The sequence below is a fragment of the Mus caroli genome, chromosome 8 (assembly GCF_900094665.2).
Source record: "Mus caroli chromosome 8, CAROLI_EIJ_v1.1, whole genome shotgun sequence".
Taxonomy (NCBI): Eukaryota; Metazoa; Chordata; class Mammalia; order Rodentia; family Muridae; genus Mus; species Mus caroli.
The window spans coordinates 51,564,694-51,578,892 of NC_034577.1; the positions used below are offsets into that span (position 1 = coordinate 51,564,694).

Below are 14,199 nucleotides of genomic sequence, written 5' to 3' on the forward strand. Positions count from 1 at the left end.
AAAAAAAAAAAAAAAAAAAAAAAGATCCACCCTCTAAGTTGTGGCTTGCAATCCTAAAGTGAAGACACATATTCCTCTGTGCTGAAGAAAGTTTGTGGTTCCATTTCAAATGGTCTCTTTAGCTCTTTGACCATACCACCTATCACTTCATCATCTTCATCACTTAAGAATATGAAACTATATTAAAGATTGCTATGTCACAGTGTTTTCATGAAGATTCACTGAATATTGTTTTAAAAATGAATCATAAGGAAAAGCTTCAAGAAGGCACTGTAAGAATGATGATGTTTGGAAGTAACCAGAAAAATGTGAACTAATATTGACATACAAGTCATACTGGATCCAATGTGGTCAGTTCAGTGTACTGATGGCATACCACTCTGTCATGTAGCTGATAAGACTTTTCTCTCTGCACTAGTATTGTTCCCTTTGACTGTCATCTGTTTCTAGCCATTGCTCTCAAGTCTTGACTTCCCAATAACATCACTTTCAATTAGCAAAAACCAAATTTGATGCTTAAAATCAAAGTGTGTTATATTTAAATGACAATATTGGACTCTTCTCAAATTGCTTTGTTATTCTTTTAGGGACACTGAGAACTATATTTAACAATCATCCTCCAAAACTATAGCACTGAATTCTAGAAAAGGGAATGGATAGAAAGTTTTGAACAATCGTCCTTTGCCTACAGAAGTGCTTCAGTTTCCTGAGGTTCCATAGATAGATAGATAGATAGATAGATAGATAGATAGATAGATAGATAGATAGATAGATAGATAGATAGTTGAGTCAATTTTTCTTTTTAGGTATGTGACTTTAGGGAAGACCACTTTGCATTGATTTCTGTAAAGTTTTAAATGCCCTGGATGATTTTATCTAAACTCTCTGCATTCCTACTCTTTACCCTCTTGTCTCTTTAATCTTTTTCAAATGTCCTAAGCCATAACCTACCTCCAATTTTTGTAACTATAAGGAACGTAGAACATTTTCTCCTAAATTTTAGGTTATAATTCCCTGACTTACTGGAAATTTTATATCTATCTATCTATCTATCTATCTATCTATCTATCTATCTATCTATCAACCTATCATCTATCAATCTATCCATCTATCCTTGCTTATTTACTTATTGCATTCACACTATCTGACAAATTATATTAATCTAAGATGACAGTTCATGTTCTACCTCTGTATTCTTAACTAAAGGTATATGGTCTCTCTCTCCTTTTTTGTCTCACCTCTCCTCTTCTGCATTCTAAGCACATACAATTATTTCTGCCATAAAATATTGAATAAGTAAGACACTTTAACAACCAATATATTTGGTGCAATTATATCTTATAAAGAAGATATTTTGTAAACTCCTTCAACAGAGTGGATTCAAATGTTTGTGAAATTGAATACAAAACTTAAAACTTCCTTAAAATACACTTCAGCATGCTAACTCGTGTCTAATCATTTTCTCAACTCCATTAATAAACAAAATTAAGGATAATTAGAAGCCAGCAGTAGAAGATCTGGTACTGTGCTGGTAGCCAACTGTGAAAGAGTTAGGGGTATTCAAGAGGTATACCCTGCAGTATTTCCTTCTAATCAAGGTAAGTTTAGAGGAGACAGCTCCACAGACATTGCCCCTATGTGAAATGCAGCCTTTTCTATAGCTAACAATATAGCCACAAGAGCATTTTAATGATATGATGCCATGGTACATTTTTCAAAGTTACAGGGGAGCTTCATTCTAGGCAACAGTGTCAAAATTAGTTCAAAACATTTCTCTTCAGTTTAGGTGTGATTTCACTTTCACGATATCTAATTCATATTTCTTATGTTTAACAGGTTTCATCTCCTTTCTTGTAAAATAGATTATATATATATATTGTTTACAGTTATAAAATTTTTATGTTCTTGCTCTTCCAAGTGTAAAATATCTATCACATATTCTTAAAGATATTAAATTTTTTCAGATAAACAATTTAAGTTTTGAAGCTGATATTAATAATTTTTTGAATAATGTGCTAAACAATTCATGGAATGTGATTTCATTTTTATCTAATATGGTTCATCTGGTTGACTATCATTGTCTTAGTTAGGGTTTTAGTGCTGTGAACAGACACCATGACAAAAGGCAACTCTTATAAGGATGACATTTAATTGTACTTGGCATACAGGTTTCATAAGTTCACTCCATAATCACCAAGGCAGGAGCATGACATCATCCAGGCAGGCATGGTGCAGGTGGAACTGAGAGTTCTACATCTTCATCTGAAGGCTGCTAGTAGAAGACTGAGTTCCAGGCAGCTAGGACGAGGGTTTTAAAATCCAGATCCAGAGTGACACTCCTATTCTCACAAGACCCTACCTCCAAATAGTAGGACTCCCTGGGTCAAGTATATTCAAACTATGACAATGATAAAATGATATAAAACTGTCAGCATTTAAACAAAAGTATAGACTTAATAAGGAAAGAAAATAAGAAGAGCACTTAATAGGAATAAGCGACATGTGGGGAGGAACAGATACCAAAGCTTTATACCTATCCTTTTCAGTTCACTGGGTTATATTTTATGAATTCTCAGCACAATGGTTTTATATGGGTTGGAGGAGCTTAACTTATTCAGCTGGTTTCTATTTTTTTTTTTTCTGGAGTGACCAGAGAAAAGAAACTTAGATGCCAAATTCTAAAGAAGAAATTAAGAAATAGCTAATACTGTAGTTAGGAAGTAATTGTGTGGAAATATTTACAAGTAAGGTGATATACTGTATTTTCTATTCTATAATTTTCTTAATGAGTATAGCTAGTGAGACACATTTGAACTAGCCCAACTTTGTAGAGTGTGAATTTCCCAAAGTGAAATACAATTAGTATCTAATAGCAAGCATTTATATACTAGTTTACAACATTGGATACATTACAATGCAAGCAAAGAAACAAGTATACAACAACGAAATAAGATTTGGGTAGATATAGAAATAAGTTCTAGATCAGGGCAGGGGAGTAGTATAGGATTTAAGGTCTACTTCACAGAAGAAAACACATGCTTGCTACTGTGAATCTGTTCAAGGGCTCATGCTTGGGTCATGGTATCTCCAACATCCCTCTAAATCTTTATCTCTATACCCACACGTAAGTGCAGATCTTAGGTCTCATCAAACATGTGTCTTTGTGTGGCAGACAGTGATTAATGCAGAGACACATTGTATCGAGAATAAAGTACTGTGAATGTGATCAACTGAAATGGGAGATCTACACTTGGACTGAGCAGGTTACAGTTGTGTACTTAGGAAAAGAAAATGTCATGAATTGAGAAAAGAGCATGCAGGAGTATATTAAAGCTCTGAATAGAGAAAACTTAGAGTGAACAGCTGGAATTACATTAGTAATCTCAAAATGTGAAAGAAATAATATAAAAATTTACAAGAAAAGTATAAGATGTTGGGAGACTGGAAAGGTGAATCTGAGTAATGCAAAGGAGAAGAGTCAGGTATGAAAATGATCAAATTACAATGTATGCACTTATGACATTTGAAAAATAATAAATTGCATTCATGTTTGAAATTTTAAAGAATTAATATTTAAAGAAAAAAACATAATTGATCCCCTCCCCCCATTCACTAGGCAAAGAGACACCTTGTTGGTGATGTTGTTCTCATATTAGTCAGGAGTGGAGCAGATGGCAGTCTTTTGTTCATCCTAGCTTGAAGCCTGGCTTGGTGGCCAAAGCTGTCTTATGCATAGGACTAATAAATAGGACAAATCAAGTCAAATCAAATCAAATTCAGGCATCACAGAGCAACAGGAGGAAGAAAGATACTTGTGGACCACCATGCCACACACAGACCTGCCCTCCAGCTTACTGTACTGGTGGACAGTGCCATAGACACCTGCTTGCTGTCATACCATGAAGCATAGATAAAAGATGTCACCCTGGGACCCACAGTCACTTGGCCATCCTGGAGCAGGAGCTATTAGAAGGAGTATGTGGTGGTCAGATGGAAGAAAAAGAGAAGTGGAGCAACTTAAACATTGTGAAGAGAGTGGAACTGAAGATTCAATGGTGGAAAGGAATGAGTGCAGTGAGTGGACAGCCCCACCACCTGAAGCCATGGTGAGGTCCCAGCCTGATCTGCTGCTGAGGGCCATGTCTGAGTCCTTTGCTATGCATCAGCAGTGGGTCTCTATCAATTTCTGTGGTTCATATTACTACTAGAAAACACGGGATGTCTCTGGTTGGCATAGCTGTCAGGGACAATGTGGATGACCATGTTTACTTCCTCCTCATCACTGGATGCAGGACTAAAGAGTGTTGGCCCCATATATCACTGGTAACACTTGGACGAGTAGGGCCTGAACCTTGCCTGGATAGCATTGCAGAGCTGGCCCTGGTGGCTGTCGTGCAGGTGAACCAACCTGAGGACTAGAACTGGGGAGAGCTGGACTAGTCACTCATCTGCCCTGAGGTGGCATGGGTCCCAGTATGATGCCTGTCCTCTCCCCATCTTGACACTATATGTAGCATTAGGGAGAACCCCTCTGGAGGGGGTGCAACAGAGTCATGAGAGCAAGAGAGCTGCCCTTGCCCCATCAGCTGCAGTACCAGGGAAGTGGTCCCTGCATCTTGCCTGGGTAGCACAGTAGTGCTGGACCTGGTCGAGTGGGAGCAGATCAGCCATCAATCTCTGAAGAGAGAGCAGGAAAGAGCTGGGTCTGCACCATGTCTGCCTTGGTGTAGCCTGGGTTGAAGGGGAGATGTCCTCTGTTTACTCATTCCTCACTACCTGAGGCAACTGGGAGAGCTGACTCTGAGGTTATGAGAGTTGGAGAACTAGCCCTGATCCCTCACTGGCCGTAGCACTGGGAGGGGAGGGCCCTGCATCTAGCCTGGGAAATACAATGGAGCTGACCCTGATGGGAAATACAAGGGCGAGCCATTCCTGAGGTAAGGGTGAGAGCAGGTCTGACCATGCCCCTCCTGCCTTTGTCAGCATTGGGTGATCCAGCAGGACCTTTGCTGGAGAGTTTGCCATGGAGATCTGGATAAGGGAGAGATTACAGACCAAACACCTTAGCTACCACCCATGCCCAGATCCAGGACTCTGAATTAGCCCACTTCAAAAGCAAACAATTTGCAAATGGTTGGTATTTGTGAAAATTCCAGTCCTGGTGTTCCAAAGCTGCAAGATCAGCATGACACAGGGCAACAAGAGGATAATCAAGAGGAGTCTTGGTGAAGATCCAACACTGATGGTGTCATAGAGACCAGATGTCTGGAACCAGACCAATGACTCATTGCAATGAACATTTGCATGTGAAGATCTGTAGGCAGAGGGATATACTGTGTGGCACACTGTGACATACTTTAGCTTCCAAGATTTCTACTCCTTGATGCTGTGGTTTGTTCCTTGTTTTTATGTTTTATTTTGGTGGGGGAAGATTACAAGGTTGAAGGGTGAGGATGAGGGGATGGGAAAATGAGCAGGATTATTGCATGATATGAAACTCAAAAGAATCAATAAAATGTTAACCTCTAAGAGGCAAGGGAGAAGAGGAATGGGATGAGGAAATCCGGGAGGGGGGACAGAGGAAGGACAATGACTAGAATGTTACCAAATAAAATAATTTAAAGTAAAAATAATAAAAAGTAGCCTGGGCTGGCATTTGTGTAGCTGTCTCCAGAGAGGCTCTGCCAGTGCCTGGCAAATACAGAAATGGATGCTCACAGTCATCCATTGGAAAAAGCACAAGGTCCCCAAAGAAGGAGCCAGAGAAATACCCAGGGAGCTGAAGGGGACTGAAGCCCCATAGGAGGAACATCAATATGAACTAACCAATACCCCCCCAGAGCTCCTTGGACCTATACCACCAATCAAAGAAAACACATGGTGGAACTAGTGGCTCTAGCTATATATGTAGCAGAGGATAGCTTAGTTGGTCATCAATGAGAAAAAAGGCCCTTGGTCCTGTGAAGGCTCTAGGCCCCAGTATAGGGGAATTCCAGGACCAGGAATGGGAGTGGGTGGGTTGGGGATCAGGGAGAGGGGAAGGGGATAGGGGATTTTCAGAGGGGAAACTAGGAAAGGGGATAACAAATGAAATGTAAATAAAGAAAATATCTAATAAAAAATATAAATAAATAAATAAATAGTTTTAGGAAGTAAATTGTTTGTAAAATAATAGCTATTAGAATGGATTGGTGGTAGAATAATGTTTTATCAAAAGTTATTTCTAATTATATTTAAAATTATTATTATTGCTATTATTATTATTATTGGCAACAGCAAAGGAAGATACTAATTTAAATATATTTTATTTGAGAATATGCATTTTAAACTAATCCTAGTAAAAGAAAAGAGGAAAGTATACCAAAATGCCATTCATAATTAATATAACACATTTATGCAATACCATCAACACGGGTGCACTGTGGAATTATAATTTATAACCAAAGAAAAGGGATGGGGAGTAAATGTAGTATTAAACAGTATAAGGATTTTGAAAATGGTATACATTACAAAAAAATTTAACATTAAAATTACTTTATGTAAATTCATCATAAATTATCTATTTCTCTCTTATATTTCTTATTTCTCTCTAAACAGATAAGTTCATTATGTTATGTATCTGAAGTTAGTTGCCATGGATTCTGTTATTTTATTATTCATTATAATTTTTCATTAATTATATGAACAATTTTTATGACTTTTATGCTTTTTTTTCATCACAGACCCAACCTACTGCTACAGTATGTTTCTTGTATTTAGGTATAAAGATGTTTTACGTGCTTATGTGGCTATACACTACATTCCTAGTGGCCAGAAAAGTTTACTGTAGCCCCTAGAAATGGATTACAGATGGTGGTGAGCCTTCATGTAAGTGTTTGTAATTGAACCTGGGTCCTTTGGAAGAGCAATAGATGCTCTTCACCAATGAATTATCTTTCTAGTCCTTTATCAGCCTTTCTATATTTGAACTCTCATTCCTACAGAAGAACCAACAGATGAGTAAATATGCTAGGTAGTAGTGAAGAAAAGCAAGGATAATTAAGAAATATCTAGGAAATGAATTAGAAGCTGTCTTACCAAGCTAACTTTTGCCTGAGTAAAATCACTTGTTACATTACTATAAAACATTAATGATCTGCAGTCTTGAACCTTCAGTATTTATAGAACCATATTTACCAGTTTCCTTACCAGCATTCTCTTTTGAGAAAGCGCCAGAGGAAACCTTTACTTCCTCTGGAAGTAAATACTGACTCAAGCCAGCTATGCATCCAAACTCTTCCCGGAACAGATTAGAAAGGCATGTTTCTCCTCTTGTGCCTTGAATGCTCGTTTCATTTTATTCCTGTTGTTTGTTTGGGCTCATTTTTAGAGATTAAGAAAGGCCTGGCATTGGAAAGGAGCATCCAGGAGCCTGTGTATCTATAACAAAGTATTATTTATACTAAAGAAAGAAGATGAGAGGTGAGAGAAAGAGAAATTGTACATTCTGAATGTATAATTTACTGTATGTGAAAGAAAAATTAACATCACTTTACTATTAAAATAAGATCCAAGTCAAACTTTTAGAAATAAAAGTGTCCTTAGGATGCATATGAAGAAAAAAATGTAAAGATTCATTTACTTAAAGTTTGACTTGAGACTTAAAAATATTGAGGGAGTCATTCGTGAAAAATGTAGAAAAGACTTAATAAGATAAAAGTCAGAGTACGAGTCAAGCTTATGTGTTAGAGCACCTGTCTTCTTGGTGCTTTCATCATCCAAGGAGTCTGATTGATTCCGGTACATTTCCAACAGTTTAGATGAAAGCGTGTATTAGGCTTTGAAGTAACTCTCTGCACAAGTAGCATTTCCAAAATGAAATGATAGATTCCTCCTCACCCTGTCATAAGAACTATTATAATTATAACTGAGCATATAGCACCTTCATAAAAACAAAATAAAAATAGAGATAAAAGTAAAAATATGATACAACTACCAATTCTTTGCTCTATTTCAATATTTACCCTGATGACTTTTAATATATATATATAATCAATATATAAAATATATAACTAACAGTAATTCTTCTTAAAAAGGAATTAATGTAATATATGAATCTAAAAATCTTAGTACTTCCTGTATGTTTCTTTGTGTCATATATTTATCATGATATAACAACCTTCTAAGAGGGGGTTATAAATTTGTTTTGATTTTTATTAATTTTTATTTATTTATATTCCAAATGTTAACCAACCCCCATTCCTGCTCCCCCTGTCAGAGTTCTTCACACCCTCCCCTTTACCTATGACAGGCTGTTCCCCCACCAAACCCCCTTATCCACCCCTCCACCTCACATTCCCCATCATCTCTCTTCCCTGAGGTATCAGGTCTAGTCTCTCTAGGAACATCACCTCCCACTGTTACCAGCAGGCTAGTCTGCTGCTACATATGCACCAGAAGGCCAGGGGTAAGCCTCTCTTTGGTTGGTTGCTTAGTTTCTAGAAACTCTTAGGGGTCTGGGTTAGTTGATACTGTTTTCTTCCTATGGGGTGGTCATCCCTTCTGCTCCTTCTTCCATAGGGGTTCCTGACTTCAGTCTAATAGTTAGATGTAAGTATCTGCATTTGTCTCAATCAGGCGCTAATAGATCCTCTCAGAGGACAGCCATGCTAGGCTCCTGTCTACAAGCACAATATGGCATTAGAAATATTGTCAGGGTTTAGTGCCTGAGCATGGAATGGATCCCAAGTTGGGCCCATCACCGGATGGCCTTTCCTTCAGACTATGCTCTATTTTCGGCCCTGCATTTCATTAAGACAGGAACAATTCTGGGTCAATATTTTTGAAGGTAGGTGGGTGGCACCATTCCTCCACTGGAGGTTCTGTCTATCAACTAGGGGCTCTTCCAGTTCCATGACCCCATTGTAGAGCATCCCCATTGGGTCCTGGAAACCTCTTATATCCCTGGTCTCTGGGACTCTCTAGAGATTCCTCCACCTCCCATCCCCCAAGAGCTGCATATTTCTATTCATTCTCCTCATTCTCTGGGCTTCTCTCTTATCTCCCTGATACCTGATTCTGCCCCCATCCCCTTTTTCCCTACTCCTCTCATCTACCCAGATCTCACCATTCCTCTGTCTCCTATGATTATTTTCTTCCCCTTTCTAAGTGGTATTGAAGCATTCTCACTTGGGCCATCCTTCTAGTTAAACTTCATATGGAAAAATCCACCAAGATGAAGTCTCAATTCTGAACATCTATGCCCCAAATGTAAGCTACCCATATTTGTAAAAGAAACTTTACTATGCTCAAAGCACTCACTGAGCCTCACACCATAATAGTGGGAGACTTCAACACCCAACTCTCACCAATGGACAGGGCATTGAAACAGAAACTAAACAGAGATAGAGTGAAATTAACAAAAGTTATGAACCAAATAGATTTAACAGATCTCTACAGAACATTTAACCTCAAAATAAAAGAATGTACCTTCTTCTCAGCACCTCAGGGAAACTTCTCCCAAACTGACATATAATTGGAAACAAAACAAGCCTCAACAGATACAAGAAATTTGAAATAAATCCATGCATTCTATCAGATCACCATGGACTAATGCTGGACTTCAATTACAACAAAAACAACAGAAAGGCCACATACTCATGGAAACTGAACAACTCTCGACTCAATGATAACGTTTTTAATTCTTATTCTCAAATTCCTATTTTTAATCAACAGATACAATATATGCATCTGTCTGAAAGAATTAAAAAAAACTTTATGGTAAAAAAAAATTCTGGAAATCAAAGAATGTAATCACTTTCTAGCCAAACTTGAAGTTTAAGATATTCATCTTCAATATTTTATGCTAAAGAATAACTATGATATGTTTAGATTACATTAGGAAAGTAATTCTTCAGAAAATGATAGAACAGAAATATCCAAATGTCCTTTTGTCTCAAAAAGACTCTACCCCTTTAACCAATTACTCTTATGCTTCTTAGTATAATGCATATAAGAAAATTATGTAATATAAAATGCAATTAGGTATGAGCTGTTGATATCTCTGAAGATTGGTTAAATGCTCTGTTTTTTTGTTGAAATGCTTATTTAAATATTGAGGTCAATGTAAAATATTATAAATATTATGTTTGAAATAACCCCTCCTCCTTTTATTATGTTCAGTATCATGTAGTCCAAGGTTCTGCATTCTAGGTCTATCTATATGTAGAGGCCAATCATAGAAAAGCAGTTTGGAATAGATGAGGGACATCCAAATGAATCAAGTGTTCATAGCTATGAATACCTGGATGCATTTGTTTAAAGAGCCCCAATTAGAATCTCTAAGTGGATTAAATAAATAATAAAAAGGTAAAGGCCTAACATGACATTATGAGACAAGGAACCTCAGCAGTTACCATTGAGTTCATTTTCTGTTGGCCACCTACTGCTGGGCATGCAGCCTACCCTTAAGTTTGTTTTTGCAGTGATATTCCCTTAGAGAAAACTAGTTATCCTTTGCAAGTGGTTATGAACTGAAAATAGCCTCTGGGTCAGGAATTTGCGTGAGTGCCCATTTCCTCATTTAGTTTTAGGACCCCAGCTGCTGCAAACCGATGCATGCCTTGTGGATTCATTTAGACCCTGTGCATCCTGCCTTGGTCTAAATCCCTATGAGTTCATATGTGCATCAACCAAGTTGATTTTGAGGGCCTTGTTTTCTTGGTTACTGTATCTTCTATGGGTTTAACACTCTTTCTGCCTCCTCTAGCATAGGGTTCCCTGAGTTCTGAGGAGAAGAGGTTTGATGGAGATATCCGTTTTAGCTCACATTGTTTTTTTTGTTTTTTTTTTTAAATGTTTATTAGATATTTTTCATTTACATTTCAAATGCTATCCCGAAAGTCCCCTATACCCTTCCCCTGCCCAGCTCCCCTACCCACTCACTCCTGCTTCTTGGCCCAAGTATTCTCCTGTATTGGGCATATAAAGTTTGCAATACCAAGGGGCCTCTCTTCTCAATGATGGCCGACTAGGCCATCATCTGCTACATATTTGGCTAGAGACAGGAGCTCTGGGGGTACTGGTAAGTTCATATTGTTGTTCCACCTATCAGGTTGAAGACCCCTTTAGCTCCTTGGGTACTTTCTCTAGCTCCTCCATTGGGAAAGCATTTGACAAAATCCAACACCCATTCATGATAAAAGTCTTGGAAAGATAAGGAATTCAAGGCCCATACCTAAAGATAATAAAATCAATATAGAGCAAACCAGTAGCCAACATCAAACTAAATGGAGAGATTAGCTCACATTGTTAAAAGCTTTTTTTTTTTTTTATTCTCTGTGTCATATGTGGCTGTGTGTCTCCATACCTGTTCCCATCCATTGCAAAATTATGTTTCTCTAATGATGGATGAGCAAAGGACTGATCTATAACAGAATGCTATTAGATTTATTTTACTACTATATTTTGATGTTGTTACTTTTTAAAACACTATATCTCCCAGGTCCCTGGGTTATTTAGACTCAGTGTGGAGTATGGGTTCTAGCTCATGGAACCCAAGTCAAACCAGAGATTGGTTGGTTACCCCTACAAGCTTTGTACTACCATTGTAGTAGTATAGCTTGCAGGCAGGACACCAATGTAGATCGAAGCATTTGTGGCTGAGTTGGTGTTTATGAATTCCTTTTGGTACTGTGTAGAGTACCTTCCAGTACCAGAGATGCTAGAATGATGGGTGAAGGCTAGGCATTAATTCAACTTATTTATTTATTTATTTATTTATTTATTTATTTATTTATTTAAATCTTATCTCTTTTTACTCTACAGATTCTTTTCCTAGATATCACAGCTTACACTTGGGTAATTTTATCTGAATCCTTAGTGAGAAGGTGTGGGTCTCTACATATATACGCTTTTCTTGTGTTTTCTAGTGTACTCATTTCCTTCCGTTTATTTTGTCCTACTCTGGAGTGTTTGTTTTTATCTTACCATATTTTATTATTATTCCTTAAAGGCCTCTTTTTTTCTAATGAGAGACAGTAAGGTGACAGTGACTAGTGTTGATTGTAGTAGCTTGTGTCTAAGTTCCTTACTTCACAGCTGTATCAGGTTGCTGTGTATAGATGGGAATCAGATCTAAAGATCATCCCATTGGCCCATCTCCCTTACAAGGACCCACAACCTATCTACCAGCTGTAGACCAGGATTTCATATCCAGAACAGTTATCTTATGTTTTACTATAATACATTTCCCAATTTCATACTGTTACTAATTATTTGGCACAAGTTGTTCCATTTAGCTGGCAGAATGTAGCTCTTTTTATCCATCCCCAAGGCAGACACTTCACATAAAATTGGCAGGAAACCTCAAGGGTACTTTTCTTATGCAAAAATCATTCCCAGCTAGCTATAGTAAAGGCATGCCCATATCTGTGGACTTGTATCAGGCTGTGATAATTTTTAGTCTTTTTTTGCTGGTGATTGATGACATTGCTGGTGTTTGGTTTGCCTTATTATTTTTACTTATTATCTACTTGTAGAGTTGTCATCTTTATGATATACATTTCACTCTATATTCTACAAGTACTTAATAAGATGTGAAATAAAAAAAGAAAGCACAAATAAGTTTTAAAAAGGATACTTTAATTTTTCAGTCTTTAACTAATATGTCCTCTTAATAATTTCAATTTGGGAGTGTTTTATTAAGGGGGGATGCTGAACCATTTATTCAGCAACACAATTTCTCACATAGGAAATGATCTGTTGATGAGGGGAACTGTTATCTCATCAGCTTTTTTAGTGTACCAGATCCATAATTTTTCAAGCATAATATGCAGCATTTAAATAGTTGACTCTCATAAGCTAAAAATGTTGAATTTCCATCATCACTTAATGGCTCTGTAAATATCCTGTTTTGGTGATAACAGCTGCTGCATATGTGTGGAGAGCAAAACTCAGATGACTTTTGGTCTAGTAATCTCTCATCCTTACTCCGCAAGAGTTTTCATACTTAGCTCCAGTTTCTAATGCTATACAAATAGTTTGCTCTGAACATAACTAGAGTATTCTTTATTATAATCAAAATATTTCTTGTGGCTTTGTTATCAATTAAATCAAAAAATGTTGAGTGCCCAGATGTATTTGCAAGACATGGAGAATGTAAGGATGAGCAGCAATGGAATTGACAGAGTCTTTCAATTCAAGATCTCTTTATTTACTCTACGACAAAAATGAGGCACTGCCCAAGCATGAGATGGACAAGGAGGACACCAAAAACCATGTGAACGTGAACAGAGAAGCCCCATGAAGCTGCACACCTAAAGAAATAATTAAAGTCATTTGAGTAAAGATGGGAACAGGATAGGAAATCCTCTTCAGTGAATCGCACACCTATAGGTCCTGTGCTAGTCAGCCCTGAAAACATACAAACAAGTAACATTATGTAGAGCCAAAAAGTAGTATTTTGGAACATCTATGTGTATGCAAATACATGTCTACATGTATGGATGACAAGAGAGCCCATAAATCTGAAGCACAGAGAGGGGGAATATGTGCAGGGCTTAGAGAGAGGAGGAGAAAGAATAATGATAATCAATTAATATCTCAGAAATTAACAAGAACAACAAAACAATCACAATGCACAGATGTAAGGCTGCTCTGCTGTCCATGCTGTCACTACAGGACCAACTGTCAGCACTTCCCTTCCAGGGCTTTTGTGCCCAGTTTTTAGATAGTAACACTTTTCTCTGGTTTCTTGATGCATCTGAGTTACAGTTCCCCCGAATGTAGCTGATTCTCCTTCAACTTCTAGAACTTAATTTGTGCTTATAAATGCTATTATTATAACAAAAGGATGATGTATATCACACACACACACACACACACACACACACACACACACACACACACAATCTACCTGATAATTACTATAGAAATGATTTTAAGACTATTTGATTAAAAGAAATCCAAACTCACACTGCTACTACAACAAACATTTAGCAACCCAAGTATTGTCTTACTGAAAGTAGCATGTGTAGGAATTTAATCTGTATGGACAAAGCATCTGTTTTACTCTTGTAAGGTTTGCAAGCATATGGATAGAACTAGAAAATTTTATACTGACTGAGGTAACCGAGTCACAAAGAGCACACATTGTATGTACTCACTGATAGGTGGATATTGGCCAAAAAAAGCTTGGAATACCCACTATAAAACTCAAAG

General features: G+C 37.4%; 1 protein-coding gene and 1 non-coding gene across 2 annotated transcripts in view; one reads left to right on the top strand and one right to left on the bottom strand.

Moving 5' to 3' along the window:
* The window catches only part of Galntl6 (polypeptide N-acetylgalactosaminyltransferase like 6), a 1,053,895-nt gene that overhangs the window by 934,361 nt on the left and 105,335 nt on the right, over positions 1 to 14,199 (bottom strand). The gene's annotated exons all lie outside the window — the stretch shown is intronic.
* Positions 3,602 to 3,745, top strand: LOC115031804. Its single transcript, XR_003837466.1, has one exon. It is a non-coding gene; the product is annotated as a small nucleolar RNA SNORA48 (small nucleolar RNA).